The sequence below is a fragment of the Sus scrofa genome, chromosome X (assembly GCF_054392235.1).
Source record: "Sus scrofa isolate SSC_HxYL_T2T_F1_AM1 chromosome X, Sscrofa_HxYL_maternal_Yorkshire_Landrace_v2.0, whole genome shotgun sequence".
NCBI lineage: Eukaryota > Metazoa > Chordata > Mammalia > Artiodactyla > Suidae > Sus > Sus scrofa.
This window is the reverse complement of record NC_139401.1, coordinates 112,271,336-112,291,668: the sequence shown is the minus strand read 5'-3', so window position 1 is coordinate 112,291,668 and position 20,333 is coordinate 112,271,336. Positions and strand designations below refer to the sequence as shown.

The 20,333-nt window shown below is 35.0% G+C and overlaps 1 protein-coding gene across 10 annotated transcripts in view; it reads left to right on the top strand.

The window, feature by feature from the left end:
• TENM1 (teneurin transmembrane protein 1) overlaps nt 1–20,333 on the top strand; it is a 908,801-nt gene that overhangs the window by 710,855 nt on the left and 177,613 nt on the right. The window lies entirely within an intron of this gene.

Below are 20,333 nucleotides of genomic sequence, written 5' to 3'. Positions count from 1 at the left end.
ACTATGTATATATTTCATTATATAATAGTCCATTATATATATATATATATATATATATATATATATATATATACACATATATATCTTCTTTATACACTCATTTGTTAATGGACATTTAGGTTGCTTCCATGTCTTGGCTATTGTGAGTAGTGCTCCTATGAACACTGGGGTGCATCTACCTTTTCAACGTCTTAATTTTCATCTTTTCTGGATATATGCCCATGAGTGCCTGCCTTCTTTTTCTGTCGACAACAGCAATTAGCATGGAGTTTTCAATGTGCCAGATAAATAAATATCTATCATTCTGTATCTTTAGCATTTTAAATTCAGCACATCCAAAACCAAACACAGTGCTCATCCCAATCCATCACTGCCTTTTCCAGACCTCCTGATTTCCCTCAATAGTGCCAACATTTTTTCTAGTAACTCAGACTGAGAATTTCAGTCCAACACTTTTATGTTTATCAGTAACTAATGTGTTAAGCATATATTAAGGTCCTATTATACCCTGAGCTACATAGGGTACTCAGTAAATATTTACTAAATTGATTAATGAAATAATTCCATATGTATTACCTGAGTGCTTCTCATGGGTTAGGAAATGTAAGAGAGAAGAAAAAAGATTGAGACTCAGCTACTGTCTTCATCACCTTATAATAGGGAGAGTAATGCATATGTATACAAAGCTGCAATAATAGATTATATACAGTAACAGCCATAATAGATGTGTAAACCAAGCTCTGTAGAAGTACAGAGAGGGTTGTATCATCTCTGCCTTGGAGCTTCATGGACCATGGACTGTTGCCTGAAGAAGGTGCAACAGTTGCTGCAAGCTGAAGGATCATTTGGACAGATAGAGATAGGCTGTGGGAAGGGCATTGAAGAAGAATGGAAAAACCTGATGTAGTTCCAGATGCATGAAAAGGAAGGCAATTCCAGAACAGGGATGGTAGTCAAATTTGTCTAGCAAAGGATGCAAATAGGAGAAAATAAAAAGCTAAAGTCAGAAAGGTAATGATTACGGTTTGGTTGGGAAGAGTTTCAATTTCTAGGTTAAGGATTTGGGACATTAGTGTACTTTGAGAAACTATGAAATATTTTTATTTATAACATGTGACCAGAGCTGTGCTTTTTCCAGAGAAGAGAAGCCAAGATATTAAGGATAAACAAACCATGAAATACGAAGGACACCTAAAGTACTCAGGGATAGTTAGAGGTAAAACTTTGAGATCAAATAGCTATTTTCAATTATCTGAGAGGTGGACCAGTGAAAGAAAATGCCAATTTCTGATATATCAAAGGACATAAATAAAACAAATTGATGAAAAAAGAGAATTGCAGATTTTAGCTCAAATCAACAAATTGCTTTCTATTATGGCTACATAAAAATAGAATTGAGATTGACTGGTTTTATGAAGCAATAGCTAAATTTGGGGGGAAATACCAGCGGCTTAAGGATCTCGTGGTGTCACTCCTGTGGCTTGGGTTACTGCTTTGGCTCAGGTTTGATCCCTGGCCCCAGAACCTCCGCATGATACAAGGGTCGCCAAAACAAAATGTGGCATGATGTTTGTGGAAGTGAAAGGAAGTCAAGGACTTTAACTTTGTCTAAATATAACCAGGTTAATATACTACCTGCCCATCGCTTCCCCCAGGACAGTACAACCTCACCGGAATGTTGATGGTAGAACAAGGATAGACATGAAATCAAATTCTTTATTCCAGTATTAATTCTTAGAAGAATGAATATGACAACTTTCAAGAAGCATATAAAATGTCTCTTAAAGTTCAGATGACACTAATAACCATACAGCCTTTTAAACATTGTAGTGATTGCCATAGAGTAAAATTATAAATTAAGTACTAAATGTATTAAATGGCACTAAGTTGTGCATTCAGATGGTATATAAGGACATTTATATGCCTTTGTCTTCATTGTGCAGCAGATTTTGTTGATTCTGGATTCTTTACATTTCGTTTCTCCTTGTCATATTTATTTATGGGGTAAAAATAAACTGTAGGTGCATGGTCTGCTGGGCAATGATGGCAGCTTTGTAAATATGTATGCGACCCTTTCCCAGGTCTTTGACAGAAAGCTGCTTTCTGTGCCTCCGTAATGCCTTGAACACACCTACTGCATTAAGCATATAGGAAGAGCCTACCATGGTTGCAGAGATCACCTGCTAGCCTTGTCTCTCTTGTGGACTCCAATTAGACTTCATTTTCTAAATCCAGAGAACCCATACCAGGAGTGTTGAATGAGGGTAAAAACAAGTATATATGCTCTTTTTTAATTCAAAGTAAATTTTTCAGTCTTCAAGAAGTGTCCTTTGAGCAAACAGCTTTGGCTTCACCACTGAAGTGTGCTATCTGATGTTTTTGGGGGGCTGAACAAGAAAATTTCTCAGTGCATCGTTTGTAGAGCTTCAGGGAACAGACCTTTCTGCACTCACTTGGGAGGCATATCGCCTCAGAAAAACACCAAGCAGTAGTTTTAGGTGTGTATCAAGGGGATTAATGATATTCATTATGGGGAGAAGAGAGGTAATGTCAACACATTTTTAAAAAGGAAAAGGGGGAGTTCCTGTCGTGGCGCAGTGGTTAACTAATCCGACTAGGAACCATGAGGTTGCGAGTTCGATCCCTGCCCTTGCTCAGTGTGTTAACGATCTGGCGTTGCCGTAAGCTGTGGTGTAGGTCACAGACGCGGCTTGGATCCAGCGTTGCTGTGGCTCTGGCGTAGGCCAGTGGCTACAGCTCTGATTGGACCCCTAGCTTGGGAACCTCCATATGCCGTGGGAGCGGCCCAAGAAATGGCAAAAAGACAAAAATAAAAATAAAATAAAAGAAGGGAGGAACCATCTCTCAAAGAAAAAAAATGAGAAATACAGTATCACTAAAATAACATGAGAAAAAAGTAAAATAAAAAAAATTTAAAAAAATAAAAAGGAAAAGGATCTAGTATTAGAGAAGGAAGAGAATGTTCTCCTTAGTGCAATTTTAACATTATGTCCAATCATGCCAAAAAGAATTCTAAGTTTTATAGATAAAAAACAGCTTTCTAGCTTACCAATAAGTACTTAAGTAGCGACTCTGAGCCAGGATATAATAATAATTGTTCCAGTAGTAGTTATATATTGTTTCACATGAGAGTATTGTTTTATTGAGGCCAAGGACATGAGTATGATACCATGATGAGCCACTTAGGCTTCCCTTCTAGGTAGTCACAATGATAAGAATGTTGAGGCACAAAGCTGTGGATAGACCAACACAACTTTTCCATAGCTGAACAACCAGTCCCCAGCACAGGGCCTGCTAAAATGATATGTCAGGAGTTTCCAATGTTAATATTTTCTCCTTAAGAATGATGCTTTTACTCAATCTGGTAACTCTTGGGTTAGGTGAAAACGTCTCTGTGAGACAAATGTCTAGATTTCCACATTCTTTGCCAATTGAGGATACTATTAGATCGACAAGTGTGCTGGATTCAAAAATCAAAGAATTGGGACAGTTTTGCATTCTGTAGCCATGAATGAGTAGAAATTCAGCTCAGCCTCAATGCTTCTAGCCTCTGATCACTGAGCTAAGCAAAAAATGATCTCTAGAGTTATGGGAGAATATTTCATTTGGCTGAAAAAGAAACAGGATTTATTCCAAAGGAAAGATTCTAGATATTGGAAAAAGCCAGTTGAGTATTTTATTGAATTCGAGAGTTGTAAGCCAGGCATGATTTTTTTCTGTCTTGTCAGGTTTTTCAGATTTACCAGAGGGCAGTTCACCACTTTATAAAGTAAATCCAAGGCCATGCGATAACCATAATCCATGAAATAGTAAACTAAAAGTCAATTCAACTCTTGATCTTGAAATACTAGCTTCCTACAGATTTTTGTTCTTATCTAAGAATTTGAGGCTCATCTCAAGAGTTTTGTAGGTTGGGGTGTATTGTTGGTGTTGGTGTTGCTGCTGTTGTTGTTACTGGTGCTTCTATGTTGTACTTTTGTTCAGAATGAACTAGCTGACATGTTACATCATTTTGTGGTCCCTTCAATCAAATTGTTGTTCATATGTAAGGTAGTGTTAAGGTTACTAAAATATATTGAAGCTAGCAATGCTGAGACTGAGGGAAAAGTGTTACACTTATGTCATAGGGTTTCTATGTTAAAATGAGAGATACACTATCACACCTCAAACACAGAAAATGTGACATAGCCCACAGTGAAACCAAATCTTTGTCATATCAAGGTTCTCAGAAAGATCAGGCAGAGGTGATATTGAATTGAACTCTGTGCAATCAAATAGATATACATTATCAACTAATATTTTCTTCATTGCTTTTCAGAGAAACAGAGACCCAAAAAATGTGTGCGCATGTGTGTGCACATACGTGCATGTGTGCAAGCCTGAGTATGTGTTCTACACAGTTAACAGTTATTTGTAACAGTCCCACTCTCAAGTAGAATATCTGCTTCCATTCCTCAACAGAATGGAAGGAGCTGAAAGTAGTAAAATAAAATAAAAATGACTCAAATATTTGAAAAAGCAATACTGGGTACACAAGCTTTTATACTTAATAGTACTTATTATTCTTGGTTGATTCGTTGCCTGATTTTAGTGCAGAGTCTGTATACGCTGTAAAAACTTTTCCAGTGCTTAAGCTGCTGGAACTGCTCACACTTACCAAATCAACTTACTTTTTTTCACTACTCTTATTTCCCATATTAATCTCACAAAACAATGAGAAAATCCTCATAATTTCTCCAATAAAAATTATATTTTAGCCTATCAAAGAGAAAGTCTCTACTCAGGTTCATTAATTCCCAATTCTTGATTTTCCTTATACTCCCAACCTGATTTCCTGTGATCTTTAATTGATTCTACTCAACAAATGGGCATGTAATACTTTCTTAATTTTCATGAATTTTTACATCAAAGGTATCCTTTCCTTGTTTAGAATCCCATATAGTATTATTGAAAATGTTACAAAAATGTTTATTTTAGAACCTGATATCTGGATTTAATATTTGGGGGTTGCCTAATATTGTCATTGTCTAATATTGGGCACAGCCAAAATGCCAAGAATAACAGAATTTACTGGGAACTTTTGTCTAAGAAGTAAATTTGAGAGAAATGGTTCTGAGGGAGACTCAAGGATTTACTGTTTAATCAAATTGTTCTTTGTCAGCATGCAACAAAGAAGTGTTCCAGTTGTATCCTAGTCCAATTTATACGTGTTGTTCATTGTTGACATGCATAAAGAAACTTATTAAAAATGAAATGTCTCAATAGTACTTTAAAGTGTCTGCCTATATTTTTCATGTTCTTTTCCAATACATTTGCACAGAAGAATGTTTATATTTTAGCATTCTTTTGTCATATTTTGTAGTCTGTAACGTTAATGTATTTTCAACCAGATAGAAAATATTACACATAAAATAGAACTATTCATGAGACAAATATATTAGAGCAAATATCATTTCTATCATATTTATAAATTATACAATTGCCAACATCTGTTTTCTGTTAGTCCCCTCACACCCATCCCACTGCTGATCATAAAAAGATTGGAATTGAAAAATATCTCAGAATCAGTCCAAAAACTCCATTTGGAACTGGATGCAATTGTAGGAATGTTGATGCAGATCAAAATGAGGACTGCTTCTTATGGAAGATCTGATTCTTCCTGTGTAGTCATTTATTTCTTAGATGATTCCCTTACTCATGTGGGTATTACTTCCCACTTGGATACTTGCAAAGCTGAAACTGTCAATCAGATTAGTGGTTGTGGCTTGTGTCTGTGGGGGGCTTAGTGTTGAGGTTAGGTCACATCACTTATGTATTCAATAGAACAGTCCCTAAAGACACTCGTTTCTTATCTACTCTTTCATTTCTTTTCTTTTGGAAATCATTATTAAATATTTCAAACATAACATAATGAACAGCCGTGAACCACAACTTAGCTTGAACAAGTAACAAATACAAATGAAGTCCCTGTGTATCCTTTTGCGCTTCCAGTCCCATCCCTTCCCTTCAGTGAAAGCCACTATCCTAAATTTAATCTTTCTTGTACATATTTTTAGGCTTTTACAAATATGTATATACTCATGAAAGTATTGTTCTGCATGGATTTAAATTGCATATGTATAGTTTTCTTTCTTCCATTATTATCATGACTGTAAGGTTTACCATTTTGAGGCATGTACGTCAAAATTATTCAACACGTATTTTTTGCACTGTATAAATGTGCTACAATTTATGTATACATTTTCCTATTGATGTACATTTAAGTTGGACACACACACATATATCAATAAATATATTTCTTCAAAGTATTCTTAGATATTTTTTTAGTCTTTTCTGTTTCATATGGATTTTAGGATCAGGTTTTCAAGCTCTATGGAAAAGGTTGTTGGGATATTGACTGGAATTACATTGAATTTACAGAACTATACAGAAAATTGACATCTTAATGATATTGAGGTTTGTGAGCCACGAACACAGTATATCTCCCCATTGAATGAGTATGGGCATGTGTTTTTCACTTTAAAAAGTTCTCTGCTGGGGGGAATTCTATCATGGCTCAGTGGAAACAAATCTGACTAGTATCCATAAGGACGCAGGTTTGATCCCTGGCCTCGCTCAGTTTGTTAAGGATCTGGCATTGCCATGAGCTGTGGTGTAGGTCACAGATGTGGCTCAGATCCCGAGTTGCTGTGGCTATGGCATAGGCCAGCGGCTATAGCTCCGATTTGAAACCTAGCCTGGGAACCTCCATATGCCGTGGGCATGGCCCTAAAAAAAACAAAAAAATAAAAAAGACTAAATAAATAAAAATTCTCTTTTTTGATTGGCACTCAGAAACATGTTTATTAGAATACGCATTCTTTTTGTTTTCTTTGTAAGGTTTTTTTGTTGTTTTTAAAATTTAAATATACTTGATTTACAATGTTGTGTTGGCTTCACATGTACAGCAAAGTTATTTCATAATAGGTAGATAGATATTTTTCAGATTTGTTTACCTTATAGGTTATTATAAAATATTGAGTATAGTTCCTCAGTGGAAACAGAAGGTCCTTGTTTTTTTGTTTTTTTTTTTTTTTATTTTCCCACTGTACAGCAAGGGGGTCAGGTTATCCTTACATGGATACATTACAATTACATTTTTCCCCCACCCTTTCTTCTGTTGCAACATAAGTATCTAGACAAAGTTCTCAATGCTATTCAGCAGGATCTCCTTGTAAATCTATTCTAAGTTGTGTCTGATAAGCCCAAGCTCCCGATCCCTCCCACTCCCTCCCCCTCCCATCAGGCAACCACAAGTCTCTTCTTCAAGTCCATGATTTTCTTTTCTGAGGAGATGTTCATTTGTGCTGGATATTAAATTCCAGTTATAAGTGATATCATATGGTATTTGTCTTTGTCTTTCTGGCTCATTTCACTCAATATGAGATTCCCTAGTTCCATCCATGTTGCTGCAAATGGCATTATGTCATTCTTTTTTATGGCTGAGTAGTATTCCATTGTGTATATATACCACATCTTCCGAATCCAATCATCTGTTGGTGGACATTTGGGTTGTTTCCATGTCTTGGCTATTGTAAATAGTGCTGCAATGAACATGCGGGTGCACGTGTCTCTTTTAAGTAGAGTTTTGTCTGGATAGATGCCCAAGAGTGGGATTGCGGGGTCATATGGAGGTTCTATGTATAGATTTCTAAGGTATCTCCAAACTGTTCTCCATAGTGGCTGTACCAGTTGACATTCCTACCAACAGTGCAGGAGGGTTCCCTTTTCTCCACAGCCCCTCCAGCACTTGTTATTTGTGGATTTATTAATGATGGCCATTCTGACTGGTGTGAGGTGATATCTCATGGTAGTTTTGATTTGCATTTCTCTTATAACCAGCGATGTTGAGCATTTTTTCATGTGTTTGTTGGCCATCTGTATATCTTCTTTGGAGAACTGTCTATTCAGGTCTTTTGCCCATTTTTCCATTGATTGATTGGCTTTTTTGCTGTTGGGTTGTATAAGTTGTTTATATATTCTAGAGATTAAGCCCTTGTCAGTTGCATCATTTGAAACTATTTTCTCCCATTCTGTAAGTTGTCTTTTTGTTTTCTTTTTGGTTTCCTTTGCTGTGCAACAGCTTTTCAGTTTGATGAGGTCCCATGGGTTTATTTTTGCTCTAATTTCTATTGCTTTGGGAGACTGAGAAGGTCCTTGTTTATTATTTCATATATAGTAGTATGTATATGCTAATCCCAAACTCCTAGTTTATCCCTCCCCTTTCTTTCCCCCTTGGTAATCATAAGTTTGTTTACTATGTCTGTGAGTCTACTTCTGTTTTATAAACAAATTTGCATGCATCATTTTTTTTTAGATTCCACATATAAGTGATATCATATGATACTTACCTTTCTCTGTCTGGCTTACTTTACTTGGTATGATAATTTCTAGGTCCACCCTTGTTGCTGCAAATGGCATTTTTTCATTCTTTTATGGCTGAGTAATATTCCATTGTATGTATAAACTACATCTTCTTTAACTGTTCATCTGGGGGTTTTTTGGGCCACACCTATGGCATGTGGAAGTTCCTGGGCCAAGGATAAAACCTGCCCCACAGCAGCGACCCAAGCCACCACAGTGACAACTCCAGATCCTTAACTGCTGCACCACAAGGGAAATCCTAACCATCCATTTGTTGAGGGATACTTAGGTTACTTCCATGCCTTGGCTTATGTAAATAGTGCTGATGTAAACACTGGGGTGAATGTATCTTTTCAAATTAGAGTGTTCACTGGATATATGCCCAGGAGTGAGATAGCTGGATAATATGGTAGTTCTATATTTAGATTTTTAAGAAACCTTCATAGAGTTTCCATAGCGGTTGCACCAGCTTACGTTCTCACCAATACTGCAGGAGGGTTCCCTTTTCTGCAGCCCTCTCTAGGATTTATTGTTTGTAGACTTTTTTGATGATAGCTGTTCTGACTGGTGTGACATGATACCTTGTTGTAGTTTTGATTTGCATTTCTCTAAAAATTAGTGATATTAGGCATCTTTTCATATGCTTTTTGGCCATCTACTTCATTAGAGAAATGTCTGTTTACATCTTCTGACCATTTTTTAATTGGATTATTTGTTTTTTTTGATAGAAAGCTGTATGAGATGTTTGTATATTTGGGGGAATTAATCCCTTGTCAGTCACTTTGTTTGCAAAGATTTTCTCCCATTCTGTGGGTTGTTTTTTTCATTTTTTATAGTTTCTTTTGCTGTGCAAGAGCTTTTAAATTTAATTGGGTCTCATTTTTTAACTTTTGTTTTTATTTTCATTATTCTAGGAGGTGGATCAAAAAGTATGTTGCTCAAGTTTATGTCAAAGAGTATTCTGCCTATGTTTTCCTCTAAGGGTTTTAGAGTATCCAGCCTTGTGTATATATCTTTAATCTGTTTTGAGTTTATTTTTGTGTATGGTATCATTCTTGTACATGTAGCTGTCCAGTTTTCTCAGCACCACTTACTGAAGAGGCTGACTTTTCTTCATTGTATATCCTTGCCTCCTTTGTCATAGATTAATTGACCATTAATCCAGGTGTGTGGATTAATTTCTGGACTTTCTATCTTGTTCCATTGATCTATATTTTTGTTTTGTGCCAGTATCATACTATTTAGATGACTGTAGCTTTATAGTATAGTCCAAGGTCAGGGAGCCTGATTCCTCCAGCTCCGTTTTTCTTTCTCAAGATTGCTTTGTCTATTCAGGGTCTTTTGTTTTTCCATACAAATTTTGAATTTTGTTCTAGTTCTGTGAAAAATGCCATTTGTAATTTAATAAGAATTGCACTGAATCTGTAGATTGCATTAGGTAGTAAAATCATTTTGACAATACTAATTATTCCAATCCAAGAACATGCTATATATATCTTTCCATCTGTTTGTGTCATCTTCAGTTTCTTTTATCAGCATCTTCTAGTTTTCAGAGTACAGGTCTTTTGTCTCTATAGGTAGGTTTATTCCTAGGTATTTTATTCTTTTTCATACAGTGGTAAATGGAATTTTATTGTTAGTCAATAAAAATGCAACAGATTTCTGTATATTAATTTTGTATCCAACATTACTGAATTCATTGATGAGCTCTAGTAGTTTTCTTATCGCATCTTTAGGACTTTTTTATGTATAGTTTCATGTCATCTGCAAACAGTGACAGTTTTACTTCTTTTCCAGTTTGGATTCCTTTTATTTCTTTTTCTTTGCTGATTGCTGTGGCAAAAACTTCCAGTACTGCGGTAAATAAAAGTGGAGAGCATGAGTATCCTTGTCTTGTTCTTGATCTTAGAGAAAATGCATTCAGCTTTTCACCATTCAGTATGATATTAGCTGTGGGCTTATCAATGTATGGCTTTTAGGTATGTTTAGGTATGTTCTCTGTACCCCCTTTCTGTAGAATTTTTGTCATAAATGTTAAAGATCATTCTGCATCTATTAAAATGATAATATAACTTATTCTTCAAATTGTTTGTGTGGTGTACCACACTGATTCATTTATGGATTTTTTTTATTTGTATTTTCTATTTTTATTATAGTATAGTTGATTTACAGTGTTGTGCCAATTTCTACTGTGCAGCAAAGTGACCCAGCCATACATATATGTACATTCTTTTTCTTCTATTATCTTCCATCATGGTCTATCCCAAGAGATTGGATATAGTTCCTTGTGTTATACAGTAGGGCCACATTGTTTATCCATTCTGTTTTTTTTTATGCTGTAATGTTCCTCTTTATTTTATTACATTTATAGGTGTACAACAATCATTTTCTTACAGGGTATGTACTATTACATCTTATTGGTGATTTCTTTTTCATTATATAATGACTCTATTCCTAATAATGCTTTACACCTTGAAATCTATTTTATCAGATAATATTATAGATACATCAAGTTTCCCTTGGAACTTTACTATGATGCCTTTTTTCCCTTATTGGTAATTTTTCTGTTAGTGTGTTTCAGCACATCTTGTTAACAGAAAGAAAGTAATTTGATTTTCTTTTTCACTCAGTTCTAGAGTCTCACTCTTTTAAATTGCAAGTTCAATTTTGTTTTTATTTATTTGGAGTACTGACATGTTTGGATTTATACCCTATCATTTTCTTTTGTGTCTCCTACTCACATTATTTATTTTTCATTGACTTCTATCCTTTTTTCTGCCTCTTCTTTGATTGACGGGGTTATCTTAATTCTTTTCCCTCTTTTTCTGGTTGAGAAGTTATTATATTCTGTTTCTGTTCCTTTGGTCATTATCTTTAATTTCTTAAAATTTCATTAAAATATAACATATGTACCAAAAGAGGACAAAAGTCCTAAGTGTACAGCACAGTTCGTTATCAAAATATGAAATGCATTTTAACCATTGTGAATGTATTCTACCACTGATAGGATTTTCCTCTAACTTTTGATATAAAGAAGTTCTTACTTTTGATAAATTCTGATTTATTGTCTGTTACCTTTTATGGCTAGCATTTTTGTGTACAGTTTCAAAAATATTTTTATACCTTAAAATCATAAAAGTATTTTCTTATGTTGAGTTCTAGAAGCTTTGTCAGTTTATGTTTAGTACATTCTATCTGGAATTGATTTTGTATATGAGGTGAGGTCGAGATTAATTTTTTTCCTAATGGACATTCAGTTTCCCAGAACCATTTAATTTAAAACAGTAGTCATTTCCCACTTGCCTACAGTACCACCTTTACCATAAATCAAGTATTCTTCTATGTATGGATCTATTTTAGGACTCCATTTACTCTCATTAGTCTCTTTGCCAATATACCAATACCCCCTGTCCAAATTAACATAGCTTTATAATAAGTCTTGCTGTCAGAATATATCTTCTCTTATTCTGCTTCTTTTTTGGCTAATCAATATTCACACAAATGTACAAACATACATAATTGCTGATATATTGATCGGGGTTACACTGAATCTGCAGAACAATTTGGGGGAGATGGGCATCTTTAATTTTGAGTTTTTGAATTTGTGAACATGTTATAACTTTCCATTCATCCAGATCTTCTCTAGTTTCTCTCATAAAGCTTTGTAGTTTTCCAGTCTAGTACTTGCAAATATTTTGTTAAATTTATTACTAGGTGTATGATATTAAATTTATTCCTAGGTGTATTATATACTAGGTGTATGATATTATACTATTATAAATGGTATTTAAAATTTTTCTTCTTGTTTGATGTTGATATGCAAAAATAACTTTTTTCATCTATATTAACCTAGATATCTAAGTGCCTATTGATCATGGTAAATTCACATATTAATTCTAATAATTTATCTATATAGATTTTTTTGGAGTTTTTTATATAATGATTTTTATTTTTTTCATTATAGCTGGTTTACAGTGTTCTGTCAATTTTCTACTGTATAGCATGGTGACCCAGTTACACATACATGTATAGATTCTTTTTTTTTTTTTCTTTTGTCCTTTTTAGGGCCACACCTGCGGCATATGGAAGTTCCCAGGCTAGGGATCTAATTGGAGCTGTAGCCGCCGGCATATGCCGGAGCCACAGCAACACCAGATCCAAGCTGTGTCTGCGACCTACACCACAGCTCACGGCAATGCTGGATCCTTAACCCACTGAAGAAGGCCAGGGATCAAACCCTTGTCCTCATGGATACTAGTCGGATTCGTTTCCGCAGCGCCACGATGGGAACGCCACATGTATAGATTCTTTTTTCTCACATTATCATGCTCCATCATAAGTGACTAGATATAGTTCCCAGTGCTATACAACCTTTTTGTAGTTTGTATATGCAGTCATATTATCATTGAATAATGGTTATTTTATTTATTCCTTTTCAATTTTTATACTTTTTTTTCTTTTCTTACATTATTGCACTGTCTAGGATGTCTAGAATTATGTTATATAGAAGTGATGATCATAGGCATCTTTTATCAGTCTCAATAATAGAAGAAAATGTTTTAAAACTTCTCAATATTAAATAAAATTTGCTGTGGGTTTTTTGTAGCTAATCTTTATCAGTTAAAGTTCTTTTTCGTATTTGCTATAAATTTTCATCATGATCATTGTACAACTATAAATGTAATAAATTCATTAAGTAATAAAAGATAATATAATAAAAAAGGACATATTAGAAAAATTTTTAAACTATGTTCATGATTTGGATCTTGAATTTAAACTAATTGTGGTTAAAGGAGGGCTGGTGTTTGTAACCTTTCCATTTATATTCCGAAAGAGTCTAGCAGTACATGTTAACTCACTTGGTGTCTGATAAAAGACTTCAGTTACACTGAGATCTTTAAGAACTGCAGAGAATGACTGGGAAAAAGGTAAAAACAGAGGGCTTTCAATCCAAGTGTTAAGCTGATGCTTGTTTTCCTTGTAATATTCTGGCCAAGGGAGTGTTTTAGGAATTATCAGGTGTAACAGATACTTTGTGCATGGACGATTCACATTCCAGCAGCACACTTCTATGGTAACTTCAGTATATTAATGGAAATAAAGTGACATTGGAAGAAAAACTATTTTTTTTCCTCTAATTTCTTGAGAATACTAAAATTTGAGATTTAAGGTCTTTTTTTTTTTTTTTTTTTTTTTGGCTCTTTTTGGGGCCGCACCTGCAGTATGGGGAGGATCCCAGGCTAGGGGTCGAATCGGAGCTGTGGCTGCCAGCCTGCACCACGGCCACAGCAACGCCAGATCCGAGCCGCATCTGTAAACTACACTACAGCTCACGGCAACGCTGTATCTTTAATCCACTGATCAATGTCAGGGATTGAATCTGCATCCTCATGGATACTAGTTGGGTTTGTTTCCACTGAGCCACGATGGGAACTCTGAGATTTAAGGTGTTAAGTGTTGAACAGTCATATCTTTCAGTGCTTGGGGGAATGAAGTCTTAATTAATTTTTCAATATCAAACCTGAAAAACAGTTTTTCAAAAGAAATAACAATGCTTTATTTTATTCTTAACATTTCCCAGGAACACAGCTTAAATTAAGAATTTATGATGATCTAAACAGTTTTATGTTTTTTTTATTTTTATTCAAAAATTGTTTTCTTTAAACAGTTTTAAATGCAAAGATATTATTCCTGTTTTAAGTCATTTCTTTATTTTCATATCTGTCTAAAAGAGGAAAATATTTACTTTATAAACCTGTTTTGAATAAGTCATACCATAAATGTGCTACACAAACCACAGTGTGTATGTGTGTGTGTGTGTGTGTGTGTGTGTGTGTGTGTGTGTGTGTGTGTGTGAGAGAGAGAGAGAGAGAGAGAGAATGTGTTAGTTCTGCACCTTGGCTACCCATATTTTATTGGACTCTCTAAAGATAAATTTTTTAAAAAATTCATAGACTTTTAAGTTATCTCTTAATAGAAGTATTTCCTGCATAAATTCTGTCTTTTTTTTCATTAAAAGTTGAGCATCCTTAGAGTTCCTATCATGGCTCATCATTTAACGAATCTGACTAGCATCCATGAGGACATGGGTTCGATCCCTGACCTTGCTCAGTGGGTTGAGGATCTGGCATTGCCGTGGGCTATGGTGTAGATTGCAGATGCGGCTGGGATCCTGAGTTGCTGTGGCTGTGGTGTAGGCCGGCAGCTACAGCTCTGATTTGGCCCCTAGCCTGGAACCTCCATATGCTGCAGGTGTGGCCCTAAAGAGCAAAAAAAAAAAAAGGTTGAGCATCCTTAAAAAATCATGAATCTGATTTTACGTCTGGAACGGAGTTCTTTGACTTTGTGCTATTGCCAGGAGTATTTAAGGGAATACATTTTTTAAAAATGAGTAAATAATAAACTCTGTTTTAAAGGAAATAAAAACTTTGTTTTTACCTAAGGTACTGTTTGTGACTTTAAGTATTTAAACCTGCATCCATTTTGCTTGCAACCTAAAATCTTAAACATAAATGTCTTCATTTATTTGCAGTTTAATTTCCCCCAAAATGTCTACATTGATAATGACCCCATGGGTTCTTTTTCTAATAACATAAAATACTGTTATTCTCAATGAAATGACTTTTTTTTTTCCTTTTGGAAGGCATACCATTCATTCAGTGTCCTAAAGCACATTGTATTATGGCATCTTAAAGTCAAGTACAATATTCCAAAATGACTAAATAAAATATATGCTTGTACTGTTAAAAATTTTTAGTAACTTGTTTTTCTTATTACAAAAACAGTATGTATTCCTAGTGGATAACCTAGAAAATATAGGTAAACAAAACAAAGAAATATAATCCCACTTGTCTAATAACCATAGGGCTATTTTAATGTGTATCTTCCATACCTTTTTATCTGTATATATGTATAATAAAATGAAATCATATACTACATAAAAAAATTTTCATCATGAGTGAATGTTTATTAGTTTACTAAATACTCACTATATATCTGGGGAGATCATCTTGAGTTTTCTCTTTTATTCCATATATGACGATGAATTATAATGATTGATTTTCAAATTTTAAATCAATCTTGCATTTCTGGAATAAGCGCACATTGGTCAATATATAATTTCCTGTTACGTAATACTAGTTTTGCTGTGTTAATATTTTGTTTAAGGTTTTTGCATCCATATTCATGAGTGAGATTGGCCTGTATTTTTTTCTTATAATATCCTTGTCAAAATTTTATATCAAGGTTATGTTGACCTCATAAAGTTTGAAGTGTTTTCTCTTTTTCTATTCTTGAAAAGTTTATTCAAGATTGGCAATTCTGGAGTTCCTGTTGTGGTTCAGAAGTAATGGACCTGACTAGTATCCATGAGGATGCAGGTTCAACCCCTGGCCTCACTCAGTGGGCTAAAGATCTAGCAATGCCATGAGCTGTGGTACAGGTCACAGACAAGGCTTGGATCCCACATTTCTGTGGCTGCAGCGTAGGCTGGACACTGTAGCTCCAATTTGACCACTAGCCTGGGAACTTACACATGCCATGGGTGCGGCCTTAAAAAGACAATAAGTAAATAAATATTGACAATTTTCCTTCCCTAAAAGTTTGGTATATTCACAAATGAGGTCATCTAAGACTGTAATTTTGTGTGTGGGGGTAATATTTTTCATTGTTTATTAAGGTTTCCATTTTTTCTCATGATCATTACAAGTTGTATCTTGCTAGGAATTTGTTCATTCCACTGCAAGTTTTAAATGTGTTGACAAAAAGTTATTTGTGATGTCCTGTTATGATGCTGAAGGATCTTCAACAATGTCATCTTTTTCATTCTTGATATTAGTTATTTGGGTCTTCTGTATTCTTGATCAGTACCCATCAGGGGTTTATCAGTTTTATTACTTTGGCTTTATTTATCCATTCTATCATATGTTTGTTCCTATTTAATTAATTTCAGCTCTTGGAATTATTAGTTTCTTCCTTCTATCCTCTTGGAGTTTACTTTGCTCTTCTTTTTCTAATTTCTTAGAATGGATGCTTGGGTCATAGGTTTTTTAGCTGCTTTTCCTTTCTGCCTTACAGTTTTTCTAATACACATAGACTGAGTTATATTACACAGATTTTGATATATGGAACCTTCATTTTCATTCATTTCAAAATATTTTACTTTCATGATGATTTCTTCTTCTGTGGTTCATTCAGAAGTCTATTTCTTAATTTTCAATTTATGTGGATTTTGTCTTTTGTTACTGATTTCAAGTTTAATTCCATAGTAGGTAGAAAATATACTGTATGTAATTTCAATATTTAGAAATATGTTTACACTTGCTCTGTAACCCAGAGTGTGGTCAATATTTGTAAATGTTCCAAGTGCACTTGATGTTAGTAATCATTTAATGCAGTGTTCTGTATGTATTAATCATATCAAATTTGTTAATCATGTTGTTCAAATGTTCCATATTCTTTCTGAGTTGTCTGCTTGTACCTTCAGTTAATAAGAAAGGGAGTCTCTGAGTATAATTGTGAATCTTTTTTTTTCCTTCAGTTTTGCTTCAATATTTGGCTTAATGTTTCCTTTAGTATTTGAAATTTCTTAGCCGTTATCTAGTCAAGTATTTTTTCTGTACCCATGAGACTGACAAAAGCTCTACCCAGCCTCTGAGCCTTCCAACTGCATCTACTAGAACTGACAGACCCTTCTAGGGGAGAAGCATCCATAAATGTCAGACTCACCTCTCTGGGTTTTCATTTTCTTCTGGAATTTGGCCCAGTAATTCTTTACTCTGTCGTGAATTCTTGTCCAAATTTTTTTAAAAATATATTTTGTCTATATTTTCTTATTCTCATCACAAGAGTAAAAATTACTTAGGTCACAATCGCTAGAAACAGAACTCTTTACATTTTTATATATGTGTTTGACAAAGATTACATATCTCTTACCAAACTCCTGAATAATATAAGGCTTTAGAAATATTGAACACAGGGCACTCCATTGCACATATTATGATAAGGTAGTATCTTATTTCTCTATTGTTTTCTAACCCCCCAATTTTATTAATATGAATAGTAATAATAATTATTGTTTTTGTTATGATATAGTCAGTACTTCCTTGCTATCAATTTGGGCTAGTAGATAAATTATTAGTTCCCATCTCGTTGAGACTGCAGCTTTTCAGGGGGCATCCTTGCTTTCTGCAGGAGTTTCAGTGCAACTCCCCACCTTAAATGAGCCAGAGACCTCATCTCTTTTCCCTTCGTGGACACAAATACCCAACCCCCTAGTTATTACTAGATACAATAACACCTCAAGGCTGCCAGTGGGTTGACTTACATGTTTACATCATTGACTGTTAGCACCCTCTTTGCTTCTGGTGTTTGAGAATTTCTCTTTCTTGTGAGCGAATACATGCAATTTTTAAAATTATTACATTAGATTCAGTATTTCTGAAAGTTTATATTGAGGTGGTTTAAAGATAGCTTTTTCTGCCATTTTGCTGATACTGTTCATCTTGTCATATTATTTTTCAGGAAATCATCAGAATGATATTCTCCTCTATGTCTAAAATATATAGTTGTATGAAGCAATGTATGCAAAATTGTTTGCCTCTAATTATTTCAGCTATGACATGATTGGCTTTGACCAATTTAACTCCCTAATCTTAGAAAGGCCCTTTCAGTTCAGCTTTTAGTGTCTTAAGAAAGGCCATTAAAGGGAGCACAATTACAATATCAATTCACTACAAGAACTGAATTTGAAAATCTAGAGTAGGGGAGTTCCCTGGTGGTCTAGTGGTTGGGATTCAGAGTTTTCACTGCCAAAATCAGGTTCAATCCCTGGTCTGGGAAGTGAAACCCCAATCAAGCCACTGCATGCTGTGGCCAAAAAAAGAAGGAAGGAAGGAAGGCAGAAAGGAAGAAAGTAAAGAGAAGGAAAGGGAAGGGAAGGAAGGAAGGGAAAGGAAAGGAGAGGAGAGGAGAGGAAAGGAAAGGAACAGAAGAAAGGAAATCCAGATTATCAATCAGAGATTCGGGTATAGAGGTGCTAATTCAAGATTAACCTACTTGAGCTACTATTTATTAGGCTAAGTCCCCCTGTTTTTTTTTTCTTTTTAGGGCCACACCTGCAGCATATGGAAGTTCCTTGGCTCAGGGTCAAAACAGAGCTACAGCTGCTGGCCTAATGCCACAGCCACAGCAACGCCAGATCTGAGCTGCATCTGTGACCTACACCACAGCTCGCAGCAATGCCAGATCCTTAACCCACTGAGCAAGGACAGGGATCAAACCCGTGTCCTCATGGGTACTAGTCAGGTTCATTACCACTGAGCCACAATGGGAACTTCCAGACCCCTATTTTTGTATGTGCTGCATCCTGGACTTTTCTCACAATATGGTGATACCACACACAGTTTCCTATTTACTCTTCCACCCACTCCAATCTGGCTTCACAACTACCATGTTATCAATACAGCTCTTCCTAAAATCGCCAACAATTTCCATGATGGTAAATCCAATGGGTACTTCTCTGCTCATGTCTCACTTGACCTGTTAGCAATATATGTAACTATCCCCTTCTTCTTGAAAAATTGTCCTCTCTTGGCTTTAGCTACAACACAATCTCCTAGATTTCCTCATGTGACACACTGCCTTCTCCTTCTAAAGTCTCCTTTTTTGGTTCCTCTTTTTCCACTTTATCTTTAAATCATTAAGCACGTCAGGGCTCATTCCTTAGGGGATATCATCCAGTTTCAAGCCTAGATGCTGAAAACCAGCTATATGCTAATAGTTGTCAATTTCATATTTCTAGCACTGGCCTGTCAAATTCATATGTCTTTCTGCTTAATTGACATCTTCATTTGGCTATTTATACATTACCTCATAGTTAATCTGTTTGATTTTCCACTTTATTCTTCCCTCATCCTTTCCCATTTCGTTAGTGGCAGCATTATCCACCCATTTGTTTAAGCCAAAACTTTCATTTTTACCTTTTCTTCATTTCCTATATCCACTCTTAAGGAATTCATGTTGGTTCTACCTCCAAAATATATCTCAGTCTGCCCAATGACCCCATCAGGCGTAAATACTATTACTTTCATTGTGTAGTTACACAAGCAGAGATTAAGAAAACAAGTTAGTAATTTGCCTAAGCGTACACAGCTTTTATGCAGAGGAATTGTTATTCCAAACCCATCACTCTTTCTATGATACCTTGACCCTCAAAGATACTTGTGAATGAACTAGTGAGCATATTAATCTAGATAGTAATAAAATCCATAATCACAGCTTTATTAAAAGAATAATCTCACATACTAAAAAATAACTCAGCTAACTACAGATAGTACTTAATTACAGGGTACCACTGATATCATCGTTTGTCAGTACTTCTCAATATATAAAAGTAGTTTCAGCATTTGAGGCTATGAAAGATTACAGGGCTTCCAGAACATCCTCTTTTTCCTTCAAGGTTACATGGGCAATTGTACCTAAAACCTATTGCATGCTTTCAATAGGCATTTACCTCCTTTCTGCTCTTCCAGCAAGGGAATTTGATCAAGAAACAAACTAGCCAAACTTTTATCCCAGCTTCCCTACTTGATTTTATTAATGTTGAATATTTCTCAACAAAAAACTAAGGAGACAGAAGAAAGAAATTGGCAGCTAAGAAGACTGTATTTTGGATAGGAAGACTGTATTTTAATCAACCAAGAGTCATTTTAAATGCTTAAAATAAATGCAAATATTTTTAGTATGATCAGGGAAAACCAGTTGATTACTTTCACTGGCAGCTTTACTTCTTGTATATTATTAATTTTATTAGAAAGTTATCATCTTTCTCACTGTAAAACCTGTTTTTCTCAATGAAGTTAGGGCACTGTTTTACTCTGTATGTGTGTGTGTGTGTTTTCCTCAGTGAT